This window comes from Symphodus melops (assembly GCF_947650265.1).
Source record: "Symphodus melops genome assembly, chromosome: 3".
Taxonomy (NCBI): domain Eukaryota; kingdom Metazoa; phylum Chordata; class Actinopteri; order Labriformes; family Labridae; genus Symphodus; species Symphodus melops.
In genome coordinates, this window is record NC_136693.1 from 16,172,590 (window position 1) to 16,196,464 (window position 23,875).

A 23,875-nucleotide genomic window follows, 5' to 3' on the forward strand; every position below is an offset into this window, starting at 1 on the left:
TGGTGAACGAGAGTGTGGACGTGTTTGTTGTTTACATGCGTCATCCTGTTATCAACCTGGTTTTAGAAGTACCCCAGACTCTTACCCAGTGCATGCTGGGATGGTATCAGGTCCATGGATGGATGTTATCTCAGCTTTGTTCCAGAATTCTTGTGAAAGTTGTGAAATTGTGTTTTTAGCTAAGATGAAGATTTAAAGTCATACTGAAACGCATCCATCAGTTAGTGTGTAATGTTTGATTCTGCAAATATTTGTTTGTTTTTTTTATTCATTAAATGAAGCTCTTCATATGAAGGAAAACTACACAGCCTAATCAAGTCACCTTTTTATGTTAGTTTTGACTTGACTAAGACTTTACATGAATAAATCTATTCTTTGAGCACACTGACTCAATTTTCTCTTCTCACTTGAGGTCATTTGCTTGATGCATGATGACACACAAGGTAATAGCAAAGATTAAAAAAAAATATATATATTTAAAATGTGCCAATCTGTGTTAATGTGTCACAAAGTGTTGAACGCGTTTGTTGTATTACTGGGATCAAAGTCAGTGACACACAACAGCTCTGAGCTTCAGACAGTCGCATTTACAGAGTCATTAGGTTAGAAAAGAAGAATGTGCCATTTCAACAGCCATTCTGCTCCCTCTGGAACAGGAGCTGAAGGTGGTTGATTGAAAAGGCACACACACACACATTCACAGCGCTCCTACGCTAGCGTACACAAAGATCTACACCCACATGCGTCTCAACACGAGCGCAGTTAAACCTCAACGGGCATACTCCGAGTGCAACACAGGTGGTGCCTTGTATGAGGTCTGCACTCCACATCAAAAGGACACCTCTGACATCTCAGATCGCTCACAAATGATGATGCACAGAGATCTTTTGCCACTACAAAGGCAGAACAAAAGAACTGACATGAAAGAGAAGTCAATAAACATAAGGCGTTTAATAAAACATTTCTTTTTTCTTTTTTTACTGCTGAATTCACTACAAAGGTTTTTTTTTTTTTTTTTCCTCGTACACGACACAACAGAAAAGAAAAGGCGAGAACTGTTGAGTCACATGATTGACTTGGAAGAGTGGCAACAATCCAGTACATTTCTGTGGGGAGGGGCCTGCTGGGTTCCACATTGGAAATGTGAGTGTAACTGAAGGCAACACTGTAGTGTCAATAAAAAGACAAATGAGTGCCAAGGAGTTTTGCGGCTAACATACATCACGTGTACAGGAGACTGAAATATCTCCCCTTCTCTATAGTTGAAACACTAGTTTCCTAATTTGTTTACTCACGCAGTCATACAGCATATAAAAAGTCCCGGTTGAAAAAGACACGCTGTGCACACGCGGACACGGCTGCTTACAACTCGTACCAAACAGGACCAGCATCAAAGTGTGCTGCACTCAACCTCGCAAGCTGTGCTAGAAACACACACAGCAGCCCAGTGCAGAGGCGGCTGAGCAAGTAGGAGCAGTGGCTTACAGATGTTCCGTGTCCCTCAGCAGTTGTTGGAGCTACAGTGAAGCGTCAGCCCAGGAGGACGCAGAGCCGAGGCACAGCGGCAAAGAAACAGAATGGAACATGAGGCCACACTCAAAGCCACACAGACCCACAGCACCTCAGACTGCTGGGCCTGCCAGCAGCCTGTGAACACACATCAAGTCAGCACCAGTCTGAGGAGGGGAGGGGGGGAGGGGGTGGGGGGGGGGGGGGGACATGATGTCAAATCTGAATCCCATAATTTTCAGGTGCTGGCTTGTTTTTACATCGACACTGTTGTCCTCAGTGATGTTCAGTTAGCTAAAGCTATGTGGCTTGAATATAAAAAGAGTTGAATGTCACAAAACAAAATCAAGCTAACACACTTAAAGGACAAGAGCTCTTCTCTTCAATGCTTCTGTTTTTTTTTTATCAATTGCCACTAAGACATTTGATTTATACCATATTTTCTCACTCAGTGTAATGACACGATGCAAACTTCACAAGTGGTGACTCAGCAGTTTTATTGTGTATTCTATTGTGTTTTTGTAAGTAGTTTCACAAAGAGTAGTGAACGTTACACTTGTTATGAACTGTTTCTATACAAATTGAGACTGATTGATTGACATTCATCTCATAAAAAATAACTTTTTACTTTTCCCCCACCATGTTCTGTCCAGGCCGAGGTAAAACCCATAAATTCAAGCTGACCCAACATGTTACCCGTCGACTGTAAATCTCTACAAGTGCTGCTTTTTTTCAGATTTGAGTGACAGCAGAATTGCTCCTTAGTTAATGGGAGGGTGGAAAACTGAGTGACTGGCAGTTAACATTAACTCATTGCTTTTCCAGGTGGTCTGTGCTGAGGTGAAAATAGCCGTGGTCGTAGGTCAATCTAGTCTTCTTTTCTTTCTTCTCTCTGATGTGGCACCGTAAAACGGCTGTTGAGCTTTAGAGATAATTTAAAAAAAACGTCCCTGTTGGAAAAATCCTTTGCATGGATTTGTCCAAGTGTCCACATGCCGCTTTAGGCTTCAAATGCTCAACATTGACTGCATAAAGTAGTAAAAAAAAAAATCATCAACTGGTGATTTCCTCTCTGTTTCAACATTCTGTGTACTATTTCAACTATATGATGAAATGTAATTCAAAAGTTCACTCTTGATGTTTAAAATGACTAAGCCTGTTCCTTATTATTTTTTTTCCCTCATTTCAAACGTTCACTGGAGTGCTCGGTTTTTTTTTTTCATGTTTGTGTGCACACAAATGTATCCGTTGCAGTGCGAGTGCTGTATTTGTCTGTGTGTAAACGCTCGCGTGCAGGTCTGTGTGCTGAAGCCGAATGAAGGATCACACGCACACGGCGGTGTAACATGAATATTCTGCTTTGCGTCTGGCCGCGGCGGTCTCCCTTGGTATAGGGAGCAGTGGAGCTGGAGGAAGGGTTGGCGGTTGGGGAAGGGGGTTTACCCTCTAATGGGCTACCTAGGGATCTGACGCCATTCTCCAGAGACACATGGGCTCCATACATCCCAGCCTGCAGCCTTTGTCAAAAACGCACACTTCCTCAGATATTCCTTTTCAAATCTATTAACTCCAAACTCAAATGCACATCCAATTAGGCTAAGCAGGCTAACTTCATCGGAACTGCGTGAGACACATGGCATGGGAAAGTTCTGTCTCCGTCTAGTGTACGAGCGACTGTGTGTTTGCTTTTGATAATACAGTGTCAGTAAGTTTGACTGTGTAATGAATTTAGAGTTTGATTGTGGGACTTTTGGGAAGAGATGATTAACATAACTGCTCGTCAGGGATTGATCACAGAGTTGAAATAGTATGCTAATTATGACACATATAGCAAAACAATGTTGAAACGTTTAACACATGTTAAATATTTGCATAAAGCCCACGGTCGTTTAGAGTTCCAGTAAGAAATGTAAGAAGACTTTTGGTAAAATATCGGCAATTTATTGGAGATAAAAAGACCGAAGAATAAAAATCTCAATGTATTTATTTTTCTTTCAATTTGAAATATATTTTTCTTCCACTGGAAATGATTTGAAGAAAAACAAATTAAAGCTATGTCATTCAGAAGTAACACAAGTAAACTTCTAAATGTGTATGAATTTGGAAAAAGCTTTTCAAGCTTCAAACATTTGAAAATGTGTCTGTAGGTTTTGTAAATTTTTATGATTTTGGAATAGAAGTATGCATGTGGTATCAACTTCATATTTGTGTAAACACTGTTAGAGGTGACTGAATCAGCACACAGCGACGGTGTGATTTGAGTAACTGTAGTGATCTAAGAATGTAAAGTGAGTTATTTTTAGTGTGATTGTGCAACTTCGTATCTTCATCAGCATTTGCGTGCGAGTCGGTGTGTGTGTGTGTGTGTGTGTGTGTGCTACACCTGTCTCCATGACCACCGCTGAAAGCAGTGTGCCTCCTGCCCCCTTTAATCAGAGTAGCACAATGGTGAAGCTAAAGCCGCCTTATCTCAACACAATCAGATTAGAGAGGATTGCTGCTCTGCTAAGCACCTCAAAGTAAAGGGCCCCCCCACCCCACAGATCAAGATGATTTGATTAATAATTTGTGATCATATTATCCTTTAAGAAGCACAAATTGTTTTATTTTTATTTATTTATTTTCCATTTGTTTCATTTTTTTCCCCCTCCCCTTGAGTTCCTAAGGCTAAACAGAGATTGAAAGATTATCCTCACCACCTGAGCAAGTGCTGCTCTCTCGTCCAAATCCTCCCCACCCGATCCTTCTCTCTCAATTCATCCTCTCCCCTTTGCTTCCTGGAGTCGCTTTGTTGATAGTTCTGCCAGTGACCAGATGGGGGTGCCATGACTGCTGCACTCAGTGGGGGCCTCTTCCACACCTAATCTCATCAAAATAAACATGCCAGCAGTTGTCAGCTTCTCCGGCAGCGAGAGGCAGGGAGGGAGGGTGCTATAGAAACAGGTCAGGCTAATCATGCATATAATTGCATTTTGACATTTTGGGCTACTGGGACCAGACCTTTGGATATCAGGTTATCCTCGAAGCACTTAAGTGATTAACAAATGAAAATGCAGCTCAGAAACTTAATTAGATATTATGTCTCATCCGTGCCTACGGGTGGATTTTAAGGTAGCTGTTGTCAGTGAGCGGGGAGCATTGTACTAAAAAGCAAACATCAAGAGGTAGGAAAACACATTCAGTCCTTACCAACGACACTTCCCTATGTGATTATTGTTTCTTTCAAAATAAAGCAATTTTACCTTATTTCTTGATAAAAAGCCTCAATGTCTATATTGGTATTTCTAAAATCCTGTTTTAATACTACATGTATGACTCAGGTCAAAATGATCATGAAATGGTAAATGAGTATAAACACTTCATCAGTGGCTTGCTTTTATTTCCGTGCACTCAGGAATAATTAAAAACAACCCTCCCTAGAGGTACAGTTAAGGAAAATTAACATTTATCCTCCATTTTCATCAAAAAGCTGCTTTCGGCAAGATTCTCTCTCTCTCTCTCTCTCTGCGTCTCTTTCTCTCTCACTCTACCTGACAGTCAATTGTTCATAATATGAAGGGGCAAAAACAGCCGTGGGTTATCACCATTAATCCAAATTCACTGTGGAAATACAGAGACGGCCCGGGGTTAAATGGCTCAGCAGATCTTTACATCGTTTTTCATTTATCAACAAGCAGCAAGACTCAGGATGTGTTTGAATGAACTGTGTGTATATCTGAGGGGAACTAAAGTAGCTGTCGTCTCATGAATGATATCATACCGTCACTCTCAGAAGTCAAGCAGTGGGTACACTTACACTTCATTTTTCAGTTCTTCTTTTGTTTAGGTTTGCTATTGAGCGTGTAAAGAATATTTATTACGTTTGCATAAATACTGACATCACGACACTTGGTGACCATGGAAACATGTTTTTTTAAATATCTGGACATCTATCTTTTGATTCTTGAGTCCATGACAGAGTATTACGTATCTTACCCTGAATAAACCTGAAATCCACTTTCTTAACGTGCAAAACACTCGACCCTCCTGACACCCTCCAAAAAGACTCGACATAAAAGTCTCCACTTGGTTTGTTCCAAATGATGCACCCGGCATCCCACCCAGCTATAATCATTATATAAGTCTGTGAAATCTGTCGAAGGTGTTCCCTGCAGTGTGACCAAAGTGACGTTCTCAATAGCCACTACCTGATTTTCTGCTCACCGCTCATCTTACCCCCATGTTGGAACCAGCTCTCGTACACGACTAGCTACTTCTCCACTTTACTTATTCATCAGCTAACCTCAGCCTCTGAGGGCAAAAATCATACCTTTCTAAATCATTCTCTCGTCTCTCTGCAACTGCTTTTGTCCCTTTAAAGGACAGATCAGCACTCCATGTGACTGTCCCGATTTCTGGTTTTTATTCTGCTCCAGCAGACTTTGTAACCCATCACTTCAGGATCCTCCTGTTAGTCATCAACACTTGGGATGGGACAATGTCAAGAAAGTCTTTCAGCAGTAGCAGTCATGTCCCTTAGTGTATTTAAGGAAAATCAGAGACAGTTATACATTTGATTGATTACACAGCAATAACCTCTGTAGTGTAGCTAAGGCCAATAACAGCATAGAGGCATCTTGGTGAGGTCTTTCCAGTAAGAAGTACTTTTACGCCTTTTAACTAATTTTATTTCAAATTTATTTTACTGTACAGTACTTGGTCAGCTGTGGTTGTTTCATAGTGATAAATCAAATAAAGTTGGATTGGATTGGTACTCTGTCCATGAGGGCCGAGAATGACAAACATGAAGTTAAAATGTCACATCATTACATCTATTGACACACACATATCACACAGAAGAGTAGTTTGTCACTGGCTAAATAGTATGAAATTAAATGATTTCAAATGACAAGCTACATTACACGTTGAGTGTACTTTATGTATTAATACATATTCCATGTTTTTATATGGTTAATAAGACAATTGTTTCAAGTCTTGCAAGCTGCATGATGCAGCTACAGTAAATTCTGCAGACTGATGTTGCATCTAAAGAAGTGCCACTTCAGAAAAAGTATATCGAGCCTTCGAGTAAGAGAGTATCAGTACTGTTATGTCATGAGGTCATGTGTGCTCGGGTTGCAACCCCCCCCCCCCCCCCCCCCCCTTTTTCTGCTCACTGCTCGTCATCAGCACAAAGACTGCGATGAAGACATGGCTCTCAGCAGACATCCTGGACCATGTCTGCGATTGTGCCTCTCCTTCACAGGACAACACGAGCTGTCAGTCAGAGAGGATCGGTGCAGAGAGAAATGGATGCAAAGGGGGGTTGAGGATGTGGGAGGGTGGATGAGGGAAGTCTGGGCCTCAGCTGTCAGCTCAGTGCACTCACATATGGTTCAATGTCCTAGCAGCACTATGTTAAATGACAAAGAGCCCTCCCTCTCCGTCATCAAAGGCACACGCGCACCTTTACAGACACCTCTGTCTGTCTGTGGATCTGCATACCTACACAACACTGAGTGAACGTTTTCTGATATGCACTAGGCAAACACATAGAAATACACACAACTACAAAATCATATCGTATAACCATATATGTTTTGTTTTTTTGTTGTTGTTGTTTTTAATCCAAGCACACACACCTACACATGCACAAAGTACATTCACAGGCTGGCATCTTCATCTCCTGCATTTTGCATAGGTGACACTCTTCATTATTCAAAGCTTCTTTCTGGGGATGTTGTGTGCACATGGAGAGGCGACACGGCACTCTCTCCAAACAAGGTACACCTTAATTATGCATGCTCAGAAAACAGGCATTGCATTTTGGTGCGCATGTGTATCTGTACGCGTGTCATTTTACGTGGTTTTTTTTGGGGGGGTTTTTTTGGCCAACTTCTCTAATTGTTAGTCTTTTTATGTGCTGTGTGAAAGCATCTCCAGTAGGACTGTGTGTCTGTTACATATCTATGTGATTAGTTGGCATCTTTCTGTGAACACATGCCATACTGAGACGCAATATCTTCATGCATGTCCTTGCTGGTCAAAGTCTGTGTGTTAAGCCCACAATCAATGATCATCATGTAGTCGATTCAATGACGGTGAAATATTTCACGTGTTCAAAAAGCTTGAGAAAGCCAGCCGACATTAGCTGAGCCCGTTAAGGTTGAACAGATGAGAAGCTGAGTGTCACAAAAGGCTCCCACCTGACCCGCCCCCTCATCAGAGCTTCCATCCGCCCTCAACAAAACATATTTGTATTGTTGTTGTGTACTTAGCCTCTTCATCCGCCTGACAGGGTTTCAAACTTGCTCGCGTCTCCCCGAAGACGCGACGGTGATGAAACAATTTGAAAGATGGCGGCTGCTTTCGCTGAGGCGAGGCGTTGCAGCTCCCCGCGAAACACACAAGCAGGCTTTCATTTAGGCGATTACACCCGATTAAAATTCCCATTAATGTTGAGGAGCGCACGTTTCTTTAGAAGAGGCCTCCACTTTGAGTGTCGACACAGCGGCGCATTAGAACAGTGAGCATCACATTAACACAGCAGCACTGGCAGCTCAGAGGTGCAGCAAGACAGGGATTTTCAGCTTGATTGGGTTTTCATCTTGGAGTATGGGGATGAATTATTTATTTTTCAACTTGAATGTTTGTGTGAGAGACTATGGGGATGTGTGTGTGTGTGTGTGTGTGTGTGTTTGTGATGGATGAAAAAAAAAAAAGCCAACCCAAGGTAAATACTTTAAAACATTCTACCTTTCTCTTGATGCAGAAAAACAACAAGCTCGAGGGTCAGAGTGCAGCGTTCCCAAAAGTGAAATTCCAGCAATTATTCACGGGAGATCCGCAGCGGGTGCTCAGGGCAACATGTCCGCACCCTTGAGTGGGCAGAGGAGACTGACAGCCCCATTATAAAACGGCCCGCGTGACAGATAAATATTTCAGACACAAATAAATAAAGGATGCCCGGCGTTTTCCCTCTGAATGACTTTTCACAGCCGAATGCCCACGGCCGCTTGCCCCAGGATCTCCTGACGGCACCCTTCACCCCCCTCCTTCACTATCGCCCCACCACCTATTCCACCTAAGGTTCCAGGCGACACCCCAAAAAAAAAAAAAAAAACACAACAGGCCACTGATGTTGCACCCCCCCCCGCTCCTGTACATGACCACAGTCCTCCTCTTTCCCTGCACATCTCCCCTGGGCGTACGGCCCCCGGCAGCAGCGTGCAGGTAGAGGTGCTGCTCCTCCATTTCTGGATACAAAGAAGCAATTAATCTACGTGTCTGGGACAGGGTGTCTAGGAAGGCCTTCCTATTGTGTTTTCCGATCTCTCTCTGTCTAGCCGACTCAGTGAGCCAGAGCTTCTGTTGTTGCCCAGTAATTACTATAATGTGTAGAATACATGTTGAATTGTAATGACTTTGTTCTGCTTTCTTGTCTTTCTTTTTTTTTTGTTAATGTAACCTATGAAATGATAGGGATAGAAGGTTCTCCTGGGATACGTTTAAAAAATAATAGATTTCATTTAATAGTAGATTAAGTGTGTTAAATGTCGGTGGCTGTAATGAGCATGGCTAAGCATCTCCTCTGCCCTCCCCAATACTTTCTTATGGATTACCTCGTCTCATTTCATGAGGGCGGAGTGCCATCCCAGAGGAGTACAGTGTGATAATTCAATTAAGGGGAAAAAAAAAATAATAAATGATGAGATGTTCCTGTGGTTACAATCTGAGAGAGGCCAGACGGGAATCTTGCAGCTACCTTCTCCCTTGCCGCTGAGCAAAAAAAGACGGAGGGAGTAAAAAAAAAAAAAAAAAAAAAAGTGAAAACAGAGAAAGACAAAGCTGGAAAAAGATAGCGCCCCAGTAGTATCAGCTCTTCCCTCCAAGGCATACACTGGGAAAAGATAGGAGACAAGCATAAGATGAGAGATCAGAGTAAGTGACGGGAAATCTCAGATCAGCTTCCTGAAAAATATAGAGCAGTATCCCTGGTTAAGGTTGTGTTTGTAGCAAAGTTTCAGACAGTTTCCTGCCTTGAGCGCTGAGAATGACTATTTCCAGCGTGAAAGCCACATATGGTAAAGGAACATGTAAATAACTGTGCCGACATGAGATGTAGTTAAGTTATCTGACTGGATCTGGATAGAACGCACCATACTGACAGGTGTGCCTTGTGTAGGACTCGTCCAAATGTTTTTCAAAAGGTGTGAACAGTAGTCTGGATTATCAGGTTTTTTCTTTGATGTCCTGCTGGGCGGCACAGAGAAAGCAATGCTTACTACCAATGGGACTATTACAACAGACAAGTTGAAATCCTGAGAACACAAGGTCTTTCTGTCTTTTTTTTTTCCTCTGTCTCTCCTTCTTTCTCTTTCCTCTCTCTCTCTCTCACTCTCTCTCTCTCTCTCTCTCTCTCTCTCCGTCATTCTCGATATTTCTCTTTCACAGTCCTCCCAACAAAAACTCTGTTGAGCGCTGTTAGCATTGAGATAAAAAAGAACGCTAAAATATTAATGGAGGTGTGCTTTGTTCTGGTGAGCGTGGAGACGGGGTTCTTCTGACTGCTCGAAACCAGGTCTGATTCATTAGCTGTGGGAGTCTGTGTGAGGAGGTCCACAGAGGGCTGCCACATCCACTGAGAATGCTGGGTAGGCCACCCCCCCCCCCCCCCCACCCCCCCGCCCCCCCTCAACCACCGTACCCCCCCTTTCCAATCAAGCCCTCCTGTGCTCACTCTGCGTCTCCTCCTTCGCGCTATCATTATCCCCCTCCTCCTCATCCTCCTCTCTTCTTCTAACCCTAGATTCTCTCAACAACCTTGCTTTACTTTCTTGTGAATTATTCTTGTATTATTCTCACATCCTCCTCCTCATCCATTTACCACCCCCTCCCAACTCTCCTCTGCATGCATATTGTTTGTTCTCTGTAATGCATCTCCAGATGTGGGGGGGGGGGGGGGGGGGGGGGGGGGGGTGTGTCTCAGAGCTCCACTTTACACTAGTTCTTGGGGTAAACAAGCCATAGACCGAAGAGCTCGGATCTGGTGCTACACTTTACCCTCGGTGACTGCCTTTGAGAGGTAAAGCGCTGCGTATTCACACACGTTCTTGAATTATGCGCGCGCGCCAGGGAAGACAGTACCACAGGGAGAGTCCGGCTTCATTCTCTCATCTCTCCGCATTCTCTTATCTTTCACTCTACCTCACTTTCCCCTTTTCCCTGGGAGAAAAAGGATGATCAAACTGTACTGAGTGGACACAGTCCCTTCTCAAACTGGAAGGGGAAAACCCAGAGAGCGCAACAGAAAGACAGATGGAAAATTACAGACTCCTCCAACTCTCCTTTCTTCCACAATCCCTTAAAAAAAGACAAGCTGCTTCCCCAATGAATAGGGAACAGCTCATTGGGGTAGTCTAAGAACAAGTATAAGGATTTCTTGGATTTTTTTTTTTTTTAATCTTTTTATGGTGTTATTGGGGGGGGGAAAAAAGAAAAAGAAAATCAATACAGCAACACGAGCAAAAGGGGAGAGAGATAACAATGAGGCGAGATAAAGTAAAGTTTTCACACGTGTTTCGATGCTTGTTATGAAAAGTACTACACTTTGTGACTTTGTTGAAGGAATAAACTTATTAACTCGGGTTTTTTTGTGGAAAGAAAATCTTGAACGGAGCGACTTGCCAAAACATTACAAAGAAATCAGCGCATGACGACTTCTCCGTTAATAGGTCGGAATTCATAACAGATGTACATGAGCTGTAAAGTCTGCTGTGGTTTATGCAGATCTATTGTGTGGTGTGTTGAAACACAGCTCTATTCTTGTTCAAATGGCTTGTAGTAGTCCAGTGGGAAGCATTGGGGAAATGCGCGGGACACTTGTTCTCCTTGTTCTTTGTGTAAACAACTCTTGACAATCGTACCTGACGCAACAGAGGGATAATGCGGTGTTCAACAGAAACCCAACAACTCCGATGCTCTGTCGCCTGAAATAAATAGTTATGAGCAGACACGTAGGACTCGTGTTTAACATCCTCCCTACAGCCACCAATATGCAAGGTTACGGTTTGGTTTCATCGAGTTTATGTTGCGATATACGTTTTTAGACATATTAATGTATAAATGATTTTGTTCTTTGTGATATTGTTTGTTTTCTGAAAAGCATAAAAACACACAGACTAACATGAAAACATAAACATAGAACACGTTTGCTATCTTGCACACAAAGCATTCTCTCTCTCTCACTCACTCACACACACACACACACACACACACACACACACACACGTAAGGACCCGAGCAAGCAAACAAGCACACAGATGAGCCTTGACAAGCTCAAAATCCCTTTATTACCTCTTGTTGTGAAGAGGCTGCAGAAGTGGCCCGCCAAGTGTTCCCCTTTCTCTGTGTATAAACCCTTACAGACTAGTCTTATAACCAATGAAAGGCCAGTGCAATCTGTAAGCAACCCTGTTCCCATATGGGCCAGTCTGCCTTGGGCCTCGTTTGCCTTTGTCCTGTGGCTCTCTAAGGGCCTAGCCCCACACGCCCCAGCCTAGCTCCAGGCATTTATTAAATATGCACCTTTCAGTGGCTGTGAAGAAAGATCCCAACCAGTTAATCTCATCACAGGCTTGGGACCCTCCACATATGTAAATCTACATCTGTTCTCCTTCAAAGAGCGAGATTCTCCAGGATTATCCTGCACACAGACCCAGACACACACACAAGAACATGCACGCAGGCACACACACGCACGCACACACACGCACACAGACATACATAAGTACTTGTTTCTCCCACATGGCCACTGCCAATCAAGAAGTCCCCCCCCCTCTGCCACTTGTACTTGTCTGCCATCCCCAGACTCCACACATACCCCCTTTCTCAATTAGCCTGATAACAAGCAATAGCCAAGAAATTGCTCTTTGTGTCATTGCTCTGTATTTCTTTGTGGGACGTGACAAGGCAAGACCATACAAAGCCTGCCCCTTGCCTAAAGGCTATGGCAGGCTTCAGGTTGCTGGGGCAGGGCCAGGGCCCGTTTGAGTAGCGCCACAGGCCCAGGAAGCTGGCACCATACGGAGAAAAACATCCTATAGCGCCCTGGGATATCATTATACATCCCTGCTACACAGGATTAGCTTGCTCCCTGGATGGGAGCTGCCATGAGACAGTCAATGGGAAAGACAGCTTTATCAAACATCACCAACTGGCTTGCAGATGACAGTAGAAACAGCAAAAGGAAAGGAAACGTGCCACCATCTGACATAATCACACATTTAAATGACTTTGGCCTGCACATCACAGGCAATGATGCAGTAAAGAGAGGCCATCTTGATTTCCAATTGACAGGGATGAATAAGAAACTACCACAGTTTGCTGTATGCTCTGCTATATAGGATCTGTTGTGTTTCATGTATGGAAGTACATTGCTAATCTCCAACCTGGCATTGATATTTCATCATTTGAAAGAAGAATAACAGTATGATTAAATGATCCACATGCTGCTGTATAAATGGTTTGATTGGGGGGGGGGGGGGGGGGGGGTAGTAGACACAAGAGGGGAGATACATGTCCCACATTCATCATGAGTTGCAGAGCAGCAGTTTCACTGATGGTTCTTCAGTTTTTGTTTAACCCTCTCGTTGAATACTCCTCATCACGCCTGTATAGAAATCAGTTACCCAAGGGGAAAGAAACACTGGCTTTAGGTGCTCGTATGAGAGAATTATGTTTGAAACATCTGTGACTCAGTTTTGGCTCTTTTTTTTTTTTTTTTTAATTCTTGACATACTTTCATGGCAGACATTTAGAATCATAATGAAATCTACTAAACTTTCTATAAGTCTGGACATCCATCCATCTCCAAGAGAGATACACCAGTGGCATGCATCAATCCAATTTTACATCCTTTGATAAAGCAAAATATGGATCACCCAAAAGCAACTGATTCAGCACAAAAAAATGATGAATCTAAAATGATGAATAAATTATTGAAATGTCCCCCAGTGACCTGCAATACTGAGAGTAAGGTGTTTTCCTAAATCAATCAGGTGTATGTTAAATGTAATTCACCTTGAGACGAAACAACATGTTCACAAGGGCTGCTATCGTATAATTAGATTTTTTTTAAAAAGGCTCTAACACAAAGAAAGACCATCTGACACGACATAACACTTACACAGAGAATAGTTGTTAAGACGTGGTCGATAGATCCGATTTGCATGTTTAATTAAGCTATCAGCAGTACAACAGAGACCCAAAACATAAAGCCGCAGAGTCAACAGCCCCTGTAATAAGACCTCCCTCTGGTCAGAAGGGCTAAGGAGAAGTGGAGGGAGGAGAAGAGGGAGGAGGGGAGGAGGCAGGGCAAAGAGGGTGTTGTGGGGGGGGGTTGCAGTGAGTCGCTAATACACTGAAAGGGAAAGCGCAAAGCTTTTCATTAACACCCTGTGAAAGGCACATTCACACTCCAGCCCACTAATTAAGTCAGGCCTCACTCACTGGGGAGCAGGAGGAGAGAGAAGGGAGAAAGGAAAGAGGAAGAAGAGTAGAGGAGGGGAAAAAGAGCAATAAATAAATAAATAAATGAGGAGACGTGGTAAATTGAAAGAGAAAAGGGGCAAATGGAAGTTTCTAGATGGAAGAGAGAGACCGACGCACCGAATGAGAGCGGAGGAGGAGGGAGGTGCACAGATAATATCTCTTCCCCTAATCAGGTTGATTTTAAAGTCACACGTTGCCAGTCCACTGAAGGCCTCATTAACTCGCCTCTGGCTGGCATCATTGTTCAGGCAGCGTTTGAAATCCACCAAAGGAATGTAGATTTGCTTTAATCCGGGCCCATCAAAGGTAAAACTGATGCTGCAGTGACGCTGTGCCTCTGGATTAGGCCGAGCTAGAGGGGAGAGAGAGAGGGAGAGAGAGAAGGAAGCGGCAGGACGAGGGAGTGAAAGACCCATCCTCAAAATTTAACCATTTCAAATTCAGCGGGTGACAGGTTTCAAGAGTCTCACCGGCACTGAAGATGACACTTTTTAGGGGACATTTGAATAATCTGGATGGTCTAGGTTACATAATTATGCCATGACAATTTGGGCACAAATGTCAGAGTACAGTCTGGCAGCCAGCATGTCAGTGTGGGGAGGCTTACAGGGGTAGGGATAAGCGCCACACTGTCCCTGCATTTACTCTCTTCCACTGTGTTCTGCTAGGTGCTGATTTGAGGAAATTTGCAATTCAAAACAACTTTTTGAAAAGAATATTTTTTCTTCTCATGAATACAGAATTTGGGAGGCAGGGTTTAAAAATGCACATAGCAACAACAGGAGACCATTTTTGTGGTTACCCTACCCCTGGGTGTGGGAGGAAAAAAAAAACTTAAGACTGGATTTGTTATCTGGGAAACGACAAAATCACAGCGCTGTGCTTGTCATGTTGTGTCAACTAGGAATCAAAGTTGGAGCCAACGAGAAGACCGTCTTCCACCACAGCATGGTGGTCCATCCACATCACAGGTGAAGTGAAAAAAAAAAAAAAAAAACACAAGTGCTGGAGGGAGAAATAGCACGGAGGATGAGTTTTAGACCTACAGTATATAGAGTGTATGATGATGATTGACAGGTGTGATGAAAGCCAACTTAAAATACACACTTTTATCGCTTTTTAACTGTATCTTTAAAACATGTTTTCTGAAAGTAGCCTTCACTTGCAAAGAGAGCACTTTCCTGTCCTGGGGTTTCAAGCGTATACTGATATCTCGTGTTTATTCATGAGCAAAGCAGATATAGTAAATATTAAACTCCCTCTCTCTGCCATGTCCACATTCTAAGGGCTAAGAAATGTCTACACAATCTACCTGAATTTGCAAACGGCTGGTATCTCACACATTGTTTGGACAGAAAAAAAAGGGTTTTATGCTGATCCTAGCATGCTTATGACATGTTAAACATGCCTCTCAGGTGTCACCCTACCGTGCCCCGGCATGCTCTGCCACAGTCGAAGCCCAGTGAAGCTGAGGATTCTCAGGGGACTTGAGGGCGAAGAGGAGAGCAGGGGGATAAGTGCGAGTGGAACAGACGCGAGAGATTGTGGGCATGAGGGTCCTGGGCTCACAGGGGAGCCAGGTTAAGCCAGTTAAGGGCATTAGACCTCCAGTATGATGAAAAGGGGCCCTCCCAGATCAAATTGAAGTAAATCTAGCCTAAATCCACCCTACAAAGGGAGTTTAGACGTGGCCATTGTGCAGGCCAGAGTAAACAGGGGGTCCTTGGGTAAGCCTCCCTTCTCAGAGGACAAAGGCTGAGGGCTGAGGAACTGATCTTACCCCAGTAGGCCAATGTTAGCACACAGATCACAGGGTTAGACACACTCAAACCTATCAGCTGCTACACAGGCCTCTACGGTCACAACACTCTGCTAAGCCTTAAACAAGCTATAAGTTCTTCACTGGCTCTGACATTCTAGCAAGCCACCCGTGACTGCTCCCATTTTGCGCTGAAGACAGAGGTGAAGATAACTTTGTGTTCAGTTGTTGACACTCCGACAGACACCTTAAAGTGTAGTTTTACTCACATTTCTGGCTGTCTCATGCACCCTGGCATTTTTCTTTCATACGCTAAAAGGATTGTTACTGCATTGTGCCTCGAGAACGGATGAAGAATCGAGCCGCCATCGTCCATATCGGCAAAGCATGAGGCGATTTTCCCAGAGGGGCTTTGAAAGGATCACAGTGTGTGTGTGTGTGTGTGTGTGTGTGGGGGGGGGGGGGGGGGGGGGGGGCTCATTCATGGAAAAAATTACAGAAAAGCAAGCACAAGCGTTCTGTTAATGGTTCTAATTGAGGCATCATCGTATTCGTCACACTTCGGCTGAACCAAGCACAATAAATATGTGTTCAATTAGAAGCCTTCAAATGCCCCCAGTCACAGCCTCTGGAAAAACAAAGAGGGCCCCCCGGCCCATGGGCCTCATTCAATTTACCTGGCAATCATGTTAGGATGCTCTTATTTTTGACCTGGTTCAAATTATCTGGGAGAAACAAAACCCTTCTCCTATCCGTTTGTGCCAAGATGATTGTTCTTCCCATCCTGTGTCAAAAACTTTGGCAGATTATTGTCTGTTTGTGCTTGAAAGGTACTAAAGTGGGTGTCAAGTTCTATCACAGTCATGGCCTACACAAACACGGAGCTACATAAACACACACACACACACACACACACACACACAGACACACAGGTAACAGGCCCAGCAGGTGTTAAAGAGCCCACATTGCTTCAGTAATTATCAGCCAAGGAAACCATAACAGTGTTCACACAACAGAAGAATGCAAAAACAAAGGAGCCATTCAGCAGCAGTAACACCCTAGGTGTTTTCATAGTTACGGCCATCTTGTGAGCTGACACAAGCTGCTGAATGAAATGAAAGATAACCACCGCAGGCAACCAGGTGCGTCTCTCATTACCGACATGTCTTTTGCAAGCACACTGAGCCCGCGGGGCTGTGCACGCATTCATGCAATTATTAGAAACAAAGACTAATAAACTCAGAGGGCTCTGTCTTTAATGCACATGTGACAGTGATGACTGGGTCGAGCGCTACAGTTTATCAATCAGTAGGTTATTAGGAGAACATCATAAACTAAATGTAATTGCACATAGAAATAAGTGAGTGATATAAGTTGGAACTATTTTCCAGATGGGTTAATAGTGCAACAGGGCAAATTTGCCACTCTGACCCGTTGGCTGCCTTCACAGTCAACAGTAAAAGCTGCTACAGTACATTTCTCTCTCATGACTAATTGAGAACACAAGTGAGTCATGCTATGGATAATGACGAGCAAGGCATCGATACAGACTTTCATTTTATTCATTTTTTTTACTTTTAGGTTTGTATTAATATTAAATGTGTGTTCCCCTAAAACGTATTTTTGGTGAAGCAAAACTCCAATCTGCTGAATGTATCCACTGACACAAACACAACTACCCCTCCACTCCTTTTCCACTCCATCTTCTGTTGTTTATAAGAGTCCAGCACAGAAAAAGCAGCTGTCCAATAAAGTTTTTAAAACAAAGCATGAGACGCTTCAGTTTTGAAGGCGAGTAGTGCATCTGCACAAGAGGCATTAACGGACAGTGTGAATAAATTAATACTTAAACATTGAGTAAGAACATGTCGGAAATATACTAAGGTGGCCATACATTTACATGGACAGTCCGCCCAGGAATCATCTGTGTGTGAGAAACACTGTCTCATTTTCAAAAAGCTTCACTTGCAACCCCATAATCACAACAGGTGAGCCTCGCGTGTGGAGGCTTCATACCAAGGCAGAGAGCAGCTAAACGCCATAAGATTTGCATTAAAGACGTAACAGAGGACGTCTATCTTTTTCTCTTTTGTCGCCTGCGTAGTGTAATGCAGACCTGCGACATGTGTAAGGGGAACAGACCGAGGGACATTGAGCACCGATGAGTTCATTGGTCCTAAAAGCCAAGCATATGGGCAGAAAATGTACCTAGATAGTGGGCATAGCTCAACATGCTGCATTGCGAGATCCCACATTTCCAGAGTTGCCAAAACCCACCCTACTCTGTTTCTGAGTGCCTACTGTAGTAACGACGACTAGGTTGAGAATGAGCGCTGCATACTCGCAGAACATTGTTGAACTCCATTGACTCAATCCTCAACAAGCGAATCCCACATATATATCTTTTTTTTTTTCTTCACAACTTCACGGTGCTTTAAGGTGCCAGTGAGTAAAAGAGGATAAGAGACGTCCTGAAAAGCAGCAGAACCACATCAAACCTACAGTGAAACCTGGAGCTACAATCATTTAACAGACATACAATTTAAAATCCGCTTCATTGTTCGTAATGATCATAGAACATTTAATATGCATTTTGTTTTAGTAGCTGATCACACACCTTTATTCTTAGTGTACATCCCAGACCAGGCCATGTTTTATTTTCCTTCCCTGCTTAACTTAAATCATAATAATAAAAAAGATCATCATGTCCACTTTTCTTCAAATATAAACTATTACAAAGGGTTCAATTCAATCTTTATTTATATGAGGGTTTAGGTCCATAGGGCAGTAACTGAGCAAACATACTGCGAGAGCATGCTTTCCAGCCGCTAAAACTGAGAAACCAAGCTCACGGCTGCGTGTCAGCACAGAGGCTTGCACCAGAGTGCAGGCTGTAAATGAGCAGGAAGAGGGTAGAAGTCTTGTCAGAAGCGCAGCCATAGGAGATGATAAACAATCCAGCTGAAGTCAGCCATAAGGAGAGTCTGGCTGTCAGTCCTCTTACCCTAGAACAGCCTGGGGTTATCATGACGTGCCAGAACATTTGGTGTGAGCGTTTGACTGCTTCACCTCCTAATCGTGCCTCCTCAGGGCAGTGATCTCCTGGGAGACTTCTCATTCTCTCCTCTTCCTGCTCCTCCTCTTTCAGCTGCCTCTCTGTTGTTATATTGATCTGCATAACTACGGATAGAGGAAAATGATAAGTTTGCTTTAGCAGTGGATGTGCCCTTATTGAGTAGTTGCTTATTTTACTCAGTCATCATTGAGAAAGATCAAGCAATCAATCTTTATTTGTATGGCGCTAATTCATAACAAATGTTATCTGAAGAGATTTGACAAAAGAGCAGGACCTTTCGCTTTCGTACACATTTCTAGTTGTGTGTAATTTGATCTTGGGTATTATTTGTTTCTTCCTATCATGACAAATAATGTGTTCAAATGTGGTCCCTGTTCTAATCTGCTGACAGCTCTGTTCTGCCACATACTGCTTACTCTGAGCAAAGCAAGCCTCGACAAAAAAAAGACATTTCATCTGCACACTGAACTCTCGACTGGAAGGCCCTAACATGCGCATAGTGTTTGAGATCGTGCTTTTTGTTTTTTTGTTTTTTGACGAGCATAATACAGTGTGAAAGTAAATCCCTCAAACCATGATAATATGTCATTGAATGTTCTCTTGAGATCTGGTGCATTGCCTGTCAGCACATGTGCACGATGGCTGTTCTTTTACTTCTTGGGCTCTTATGTACATTGCTTTGAATTAAGAAAAGTGTCTACAAAATTGTTGTAGAAGGATGGTTGTCAAATGAAAAAGGCTCGTTTACATACCTCCAAGTAAGCACAAGGACTATTTTGTGCTTAAACATTCTCCACTTGGTATCACTAATTGCAGCAGCCAATCAACACCAGTTGCTAATTGTAGCTGTGGAACTGCCAGTGTTGGTGGAGTACTAACACTACATCTGTTCAGGCGCCGAGTCTGAGGGATCAAGCACTTCATCTGCCATGTCTCTGTAATTTCTTGGAAATCACTTAAGAGGATTTCGGGGTAAATGATATGATCTTGTGGTTGTGACTATGGTAATAAATGTTGAACTGCACAGTAAGATATCGCTACAAATAGCTTTATTTCCAAGCTTCACGCAAGAACAGAGTACAAATGCTCATATTATTATCCCAGTGGACGTAGCATTAAATATTGCTGAAACTGTATTCAATAACTTAGAGGCAGGGTATATCGTTTTCTCCAGATACACTTTTTAAGATTTCGGTTGAAATTGTCTTAATGTACTGATGGTAATCAATAAGTCACGTGCTTTGAAAAAGAAACCAAAAAAAAAAAAAAATCCATCATATGTGGCAGCTGTAAACGCATAAAAACTTGGACCAAAGTCGGCAGTCGGCACACGTTTTATAAACCAATCAAGCCTCTCTACCCAATGCATGCATTAGCCCACACTCAAAGCATGAGCTGAAATCTGCTTCTGGACCAATGGCGTTAGTGCATGTAAGTGAGGGGCCTGGCTTTTGAAGGAGCACAGAGAATGGAGTCGGAGAGAATGCTCCTCAAATATATCCATAGCCATATCAACTAGAGCTGAGTGATGATGGAAAAAAGGAAATTGCGATTATTTTTCTGGTTTTGATACGTACTGAGATTTTCCATCCAAAAACTTATTTTTATTAAGATCAATGAGGAATTTCAATCAATCAATTGTACTCATTTATTCTTTCAGTCCTTACCGTAAAATCGGGAAAATAAATTGCACCGATATACACGGCACAGTTTGTTGGGAGTGAACTGCCTTCCTGCATGAGCATTTCCATCGCGTTCAGCAAAGTACACAACCTACAGTTTCTGTGCAGCCCTCCGACTAGCTACAATACATTAGTTGAGCTCACAGCCAACATTGACAGTTCAGGTCAGACGTACTGATCCGTGAGTCTCTCTGCCCACCACTGCTGGTCACTTGTTGATTGTATTTAAGGGTTTGGGGGGTTTTTTCCAATCAAAAGAGCGCTTCAGAAGGTTTATTTACAGAACAATGTAACACATTTTTTATACATGATTTTGAGCAAATGGAGGTTAATGTTAAAAAAGTTTTGCTGCCAGCATGCTCTTTGTCGCTATAGTTAGTCGATTAGTTCTTGTAGATTTGGTGTGCAGACTGATTACTTATGTGGCAGTATTGGTTATCTGAGTAAGTCGATTTGCGATTTTTTTATATATCTCACCACAGATTGTAATGGAAAAAAAAAAATCTTTATAAATCTGCCTCGTGTAGATGAGCGTCAGCGTCAAGCGTCATGCTGGGATTTGTGAGGACAGCATCTTCTCCTGTATGTCTACAGTGTCAATGCAAAGGACACAGACCCTGCATGCACACTGATCACTTCTGTCCCCACTGCATTTGATATCAGACAGACCTTGCATGTAAATTATTCATGGGAAAGAGAAAAGTGGAGGTTTTTGTTTACATCTAATCACATGGGAGCATGACTTGTTTGTGGTCACGACTGGCATTACACACCCTGCAATGGAAATATTTACCGATTGCAATTTTAATACGATGCATCATTCCGCCCTCATATAATCATACAGAAATATCTGCAAGGCAGAATTACTCTTTAATCCTGAGTGATTGGTTTTTAGCTTCAAATGATGCAGCAACAGTTGTGTGGTGAAGTATGAAAACAGCCTGCAGTTTATTGCCAACACTCGTGATTGTAATAAGTTACAATCAGATGATGTAAAAAAACACAGTGATGAATGAAATCAATAACTTTTTGATGTAAAATTGCAAAGACAGCCACAGTAAAGATGACATTCGGCATAACATTTTCAGCTCTAATCATTGTCACGGTGTCACATCTCTTTTCTCCCTCCATGTTAGCATCTATTTCCGTGGCAGAGGCAGGCTGTTGGTATGTGGCCTCTGTCGGCCACATCTTCCTTTGTGGCTTGTTGTTCTGCACATTTTTTGAACCCACCCATTTATTTTGGTTTGTCATAAACTATATTTATCTTTTCTCTCTCTGACAAATAGACTTGAAAAAGAACATAGTGTAAAGACCAAAGCCCAACAAGCTCTCCCTTTCTGGCTTTCTCTCAAAGTCTGAAGCGTTACTGTAAGCCTGGAGTATGTACAGTGCCACCATTCCCCAAGCCAACATTTTGATTATTCATGCAATGCTTTAAGTGGCATGTAATTGAAATCATAAAAAAAACTTGTTGGTCAACTTGTTGACAAAAACATGGCCTAAATAAAGCTTCTTATGTCTAATGAGGCACACATGTGAATACTCAAGCAAAAAAAACGGTGGGAATTCAAGATGAAAAAAGTATAAGAGAGAACAGAGTTTGTCAAAAACTATCCCTAAAAGTCATCAATATGAAGATTCTATGTTCACATAAAACGGTGTTTTGACCTGGACACCACATGCAACAACACATTAATACACATTTTGTTCTCACAACTTTATAAAAACAGATCAAATATTACCTATAGCGCTCCTAGTTTGGAGATTTTTTTCTTTTTTAAAACACGTCATTCCCCTGTTCACTCCCTGTTTCCACTGTCCTAAATCTAACCTATATAAATGTAGAAGTCTTTAGATTGCATGCCCGGCCTCTGGCTGTCTGCTACTTGTGATGCTGATAAAGCGTTACCACCATATAAGCGCAACACCATAATTACAGTTAGAAATGACTTATTCAATGAGAGTTGTAGTTTGAATACTGTGTTCTTTATAAGAAAATACGCAGTATACAACTCACACTTTGGCAAAGCAGGGGAAAAGTACAGCATTTTATGATGGTGGTCGCCTCATGATTTTATTTTCAGGAAAACAGTTTTAAATGAGCATGTTGTTCAGAATGGATCATCAAAGACTGAGTGTGTCACTGGGACGCAGGGACAGTGGATTAACTTTGGTATTTTCGATTGTCACTCGGATGAAATGGAATCCGTACTTCTAAACAAGAAAAAACTTCTCCCCTTTTGTCTCTCTACATTACAATGGCAGAACCCACTTGTTGTAATTATGTTCTCATTTTGCTTTGATTCCACAAAAAGTAAAATTGTCTAACTGTTTTTCATTTGAAGATAATTACCAAGTTACTTTTTTTTGCTGATGAGCCCATTTGGACTGTCTCCACACTGGTGCTGTCATATGACTGTAGACTATACAGAGCGGTCATGGCAACGTTTACAACCATCAGAACAGTTTTAAGTTGCTCCTTAACTTTGTTTGCTTGGACTCTTGTTGCTAAAGAAGAACGCTGAGAAAAAGAAAACAGACCATTTTGTCCACCCACACAAACTTCCGTCTTTCTCCAACATTTTGACGGCCCACTCCAAAGAGCATTACACAGACTGAGCGAATAAGCCACAGATAGAACTTGGATGCCTAAATGATGCAAGAGGGTGGGCAGCTACTCAGGAGGATGAATCAGAATTTCTCAGTGCATGGGTATACACTCTAAATATGAATTATTAAGTGGCTATCATATCCCCCCATAGTATGAAAATAAATCCAGGAGTGGATGGGATGAGAGGGGGCAGAGGTAGTGGACCTGAATACTGATGTTGAAAGAGATCCCACAGGAGATTCAGGTACTTAAAGGCCGCCGAGGAGCTCGCTTGCATCTGCCACTGCAAGTGTCTGATCGCACCTTTTAACCTTTGACATGGCAGATCACACAGCAGTCTGATCACCACCACCAGTGCTTATCTAACTTCACAATGAGTTTCCTTTGATGACCTAGAGAAGCAAAGTCACTGATAAAAAAAAAATACCTATGATGAAGTCTGTCTTCAAAATCCATTCGAGAGAAAGATGATGCAAAATGACGAGTCTCAATAAGTAGAATAGTAGCAATTTCACATATTACTTTCATTATCAAATATTACCATGTTTGTATAAACGGAACAAATGGGCAGTCAATGACAGTTATTTATTTCATGATATCCCCCAAAGTTTGCCAGCTCCACTTTTCAGAAAATGTGTGCTCAAACAAGCCGTTTAGAGATTTGTGATGTCACAAAGGGAAGTAACCCCTGCCCTCGGTGGGGT

At 42.6% G+C, this 23,875-nt stretch overlaps 1 long non-coding RNA gene across 5 annotated transcripts in view; it reads right to left on the reverse strand.

Moving 5' to 3' along the window:
* LOC306820830 overlaps positions 1-23,875 on the reverse strand; it is a 90,085-nt gene that overhangs the window by 41,498 nt on the left and 24,712 nt on the right. The window contains exon 4 of one of the 5 annotated variants that reach the window (XR_013778715.1): positions 4,206-4,369. The exons of the other annotated variants lie outside the window; for them this stretch is intronic. This is a non-coding gene — a long non-coding RNA (uncharacterized lncRNA). The remainder of the gene's footprint in view (positions 1-4,205; positions 4,370-23,875) is intronic. 5 annotated transcript variants of the gene reach the window in all.